A 4763-nucleotide genomic window follows, 5' to 3' on the forward strand; every position below is an offset into this window, starting at 1 on the left:
GGGCCGGGGCGCCGGTGGTGCCTGTCCTCCGCGTCCGCTGACTTCCGAAGCCCTCGCCAAGCCGCCCGTGGGGAGGCCATGCCTGCCCGCCACTGCGTCCCCAGCCCGCCTCTCGGTCCCCACGCCCTTCGGCCAGAGCCCCTGCGGAGCCCAGCCCTCAGCCTGCTCTCCGGCCCTCCCGGGACCCTCCCGACTCTCAGGGGCTCCAGCCCCACGGCCCCGGCGCCCGAGGTCCTCCGAGGCCAAGCCTTTCCTGCGTAGCCAAGCGGACGCTTCAGAAAGCCGCGGACCGGGCCTTCCCTGGCGGTCCAGTGGTTAGGGCTCCGCGCTGTCACTGTCGAAGGCCCGGGTTCGATCCCTGGTCGGGGAATTAAGACCCCACAAGCCGCGCGGCGCGGCCAAAGAAGAAAAGCCGCAGACTGTCGTTATTTTGGCAAATTGTCCGCTTGTGAAGAACGGAAATACAGGTCCTTAACAGTGCTCTGCGACACGTCGTCTTTTGTTCTGCCCACGGAGTCCCCGCCCCGTCTCAGAGGGAGAAGGGGTGCCGGGAAGCAGGGGCCTCACGCCCGCCTGGGCCTGGCCCCCTGGGGTGAAATGAGGGGCTGCGGCCTAACAGCCCCTCCAGTGTCACTGCGGCGCCACTCGAGTGGGGAGTGGCGTGGGAGAGGCCAGGGAGCAAGGAACCGGCTCCTCAGCTGCCTGGGTGACAGCGGGACCCGCTGCTATTCCCGCCGGAATCGAGGAGGCCCCTTCTCTCAGGTGCGGAGCGGAAAGGCCCCCGCACAGGGCCCAGCTCCGCGCCCCGCGTGGTGAAGGCCCTGGAGGTGTACACAGGAGGCAGCTGGAGTGCCTGCCCGGAGGGGATGAAGGGGGAAGTGGGGCTCAGACCCTAAGAGGCCCTGAGGGGAGCCGCCCCCAGCAGCCCCTCTCGCACCGGGAGGGGCCCACGCTCCGCACCCACAGGGCCCTCCATGCCAGGCCCTGGCTGGCCCCCCGCGCCGTGCAGGAAGAGGAAACGCCGCAGAGGACAGTGCCCGCCCTGGATGGAGAGCTCAGCGTCTAGCCAAGGACAAGCCTCCCCGGGCAGAGGCAGCCCTTGATGCAGAGAGGTGGGTGCGCCCGTGTCTTCAGGCAAGATGCGCGGCAGGACGGGCTTCACCTGCTCCCTGGGGTGCCCAGGTCCATGCCTGATGGGTGGATCCCACCCCCTTGGGAACAGGTACAGGGTATTGACACCAGGGGCGGTAGAAAGGGTTGCACACCCCTGGGATGGGCTCTAGGCCCGACCCCCAAACCCTGGGAACCCAGGAGCCTCGCCAGGAAAACAGGCCGGCTTGTGCGAAGAGCCTTGCAGAAGCGGCATCACCCAGCCTGCTTTGGGTGGGACTCAGCGCAGAGTACAGGTGAGGGGGTCCACGTGCGCGGCCTGTCGTGTCTGGGCGCGCTCACTTCCTAGCGGTTCTTAACTCTCCGGGGCTGAGGCTGCGGTTACAACGGCAGGCCCAGCCCCGAGGGGCTTTCGGGGCAGCTGAAGTGCACTTCAGGGAGGGCAGGCAGGGATCCACCCTGAGCACCTGCGCTGATTCAGTCGCCTTCGCAGTCTGCTCTGCTGGCAGAGGAGCCCGAGTAACCAGACTCTCGCGCTCCTTGGTGCCCACAGCTGACGCTGCCTTCCCGCCTCCACAGCTCTCGCTTGCAGGGCACGCAGCTTATCCAACCGCTGGGGGCACATCCTAAAACGGCCGCTGCATTCGTTTTCTCCAGCCTGCCTCGCCCAGAGAAAGAGTAAGAAGTGAAAAACGGCTAGTTTGCATTTACACAGCATGGCATATTTGGGTAAGTTTTATTCCAGTAATTTTCTTTTTTGTGTGCTATCTTTGTCTGGTTTTGGCATCAGGGTGATGGTGGCCTCATAGGATGAGTTTGGAAGTGTTCCTTCCTCTGCAATTTTTTGGAAGAGTTTCAGGAGGCTAAGTGTTAACGCTTTTCTAAATGTTTGGTGGAATTCGCCTGTGAAGCCGTCTGGTCCTGGACTTTTGTTTGTTGGCAGTTTTTAAAATCACAGATTCAATTTCAGTACTCAATTGGTCTGTTCCTATTTTCCATTTCTTCCTGGTTCAGTCTTGGGAGATTGTACCTTTCTGAGAATTTGTCCATTTCTTCTAGGTTGTCCATTTTATGGCTGTATAGTTGTTTGTGGCAGTCTCTTATGGTCCTTTGTATTTCTGCAGCTTTCCCTTTTTCATTTCTAATTTTACTGATTCGGGCCCTCTCCCTTTTTTTCTTGATGAGTCTGGCTAAAGTTGTATCAATTTTGTTGGGTAATTTTTATTTCAGCAACATAGAGGGCTTTGCTAGATGTTGAGGAGGATATAAAGACCAGATAACCACAAGGTATTTCTTTGCCTTTGATGATATAGTCTCGCCTCTGATAAATACCTTCAGCTGGGTAGGGGAAGGACAGGAAGTACTTATGGGATATGTGGGCAGGAAGACAAGGACAGGACGTGGCAGTGTCACCAGAGTCAAGAGCAGACAGAAATCCATAAAAGTGATGGGCACCAGATGTGACCGGGCACAGCGCGTTCTCGCCGCAGCCTCCCGTCGTTGACCCCGTTGGCCCACAGGCCTGCGCGTGCCACTCCTGCTTGGGGCCCTCCCGCGGCCCTGCTATTCGCCACTCGAGTCTAGACCCCCGCCTGCCTCTCAGGGCGCTTTGTAGTTGGACTCGGCAATCTTTCCAGCCTCAGTCTCTTCCCCCAGCACACCCTCTCTGGTGGGTCTAGAACAGCCTCTGCGACCCCATGAACGTGGCACACTCAGCTGCTATCTCACTTGTCCCAGGTCTGGAATGTCCTTTCCCCCTGACTCTCCAAGGAGAAACCCCCCCCAAAGCCCATCTCCCCTGTGACTTCCGGCTCAGCACACTCCCTCCAGTTTAACAGCATTTTCATCACAAATGTCCTTCGCTCCTTCTCTTGCATTCCGGAGCAGGGAGTGACACTCTGTCACCACCTGTCAAGTTTCATACAACCAGCTAGAGGCAGAGCCAGGACAGAAGCCCATCTCCCAGTGCGTGGAGAGGGTATATAGCCGGCACTGTCCCGAGCTCAAGACCTGGCTTCTCGGTGTCTCTTCATAGGAAAATGGAGCACTAGAGCTGCTAGTGTGGCTTGAATTCCCTAGCCTTTTCCAAGATCATTAGGAAGCAATTTGGGAAGCTAGAAGCCACACCTGGCCCAAGCCCAGGACAGTAACTTGTTAGCCAGAAGCTGCAACCTAGGCCCCCAATCCAAGTCTGACATGGTCTCAAGTAAGGCTAAAACCCCCTCATCGCCTCGGCCCTCGGCCGCTCCCAACACTGAGGAAGCAAACCCCGCTTCCCCCACAGGCCCAGAGCCTTCGTACACTTAATCTTTTAACAGCGGACATCGATGGTGCTTTTGAGGGTGTTCATTTGACTTCCTCACAGAAGTCAACGGAAGAACTAAATGAAGCTCTAGACCACCCAGACATTTTCAACACTCACAACAGTTTAGGAGTTTGAGTAACTAATTGCAAAGTTAGGCTGACAATTTTTGAATATATTTTCCACCTTTTATTTCCATGTGTATCATCCATTTTAAAAGAATGACAAGAAAAGATTTCCACCCATTCAAACTGGACTGCTCTCCAAGCTTTATGAAAATGATTCCTGAAAAAGCTGGAGCATTTCGGCCAGCCCCTTGTCGGCAACCACGTGGCCCACCTGCCCTCTGTCACGGGGGCTTCCAGTGACTCCCGGAGGGCAGGGAGAGCCTTGGGAACACACCCGGCACTTGGTTCACCCAGCACCTGGCTGCTGCCAGCTGTGTGCTGGTGCTGGACAGGGTTTTCCTGTAATACACGTTTACGGAGGGATGCAGGGTGCAAGGAGAACGGTTATTTGAGCTGTTAAGAGGCTAACAACACACCTTTACAAACAGTCTTCTGTAATATACCCAAGAAACCCCATAAAGACTTGGAGAAAATATACCTTAATCTCTGACAGGTATCCTACCTTAGCCAGCAGTGAATTTAATAGGACAGAAATGCATCTAAAAATGCTAATTAAAAATAAGTTGCTTTGGTTAGCATTTAAGACTGTACCATTTAATAAAAGATTTTACTTTTGTAAGGAAGAACTTTGAATGCATATATATTCTGAATTTCAGCCTGGAATTTCAAGTGCCTACTTTACCAAGCTAAGCACAAAACACGGACGTTTCAGGCTGAGGGCGTCTGCCACCGTTTGGTGTGGCTGCGGGAGCCGATGCCTCATCAGGCCCCCAAAGCACTTGCAGTGGTTGAGGATCTAAAGGACGTTTTCGGGACGGGGCAGAGAGGCTGAAGCAGGAAGGCAGAGTTGCATCGCGGGAAGGAGGAAGACGATCGAGCAGCGGGCTCAGGAGGGCAGGATGAAGAGGGGGAGACGGGGCCAGCTTTCGCTCCCATGAGCTCCTCCTGGATCCCTTCCCTAGCAGCCACCCTATCCCAGTCCTTCCCATTTCTGGGTGGGGGAAAAAAGGAGCAGGGAGGGTGGCATTAGGGTTGCAGAACCTGAAGGCAGCTGGCCAGAGGCAGCTCAGTTCCCAAGACGGACCCTGGAGACCGGCACCCGCCCCCCGACCCCACCAAGTCTCTTACTCTTTACATCCCTGTTCCCCGCCTACCCCTCCCACCCCCAGGGAGGAAGCACTCTGGAGCAAAATCAGATAAAACGTAAGAAAAAAAGACCTGCA

Source organism: Kogia breviceps, chromosome 9 (assembly GCF_026419965.1).
Source record: "Kogia breviceps isolate mKogBre1 chromosome 9, mKogBre1 haplotype 1, whole genome shotgun sequence".
NCBI lineage: Eukaryota > Metazoa > Chordata > Mammalia > Artiodactyla > Physeteridae > Kogia > Kogia breviceps.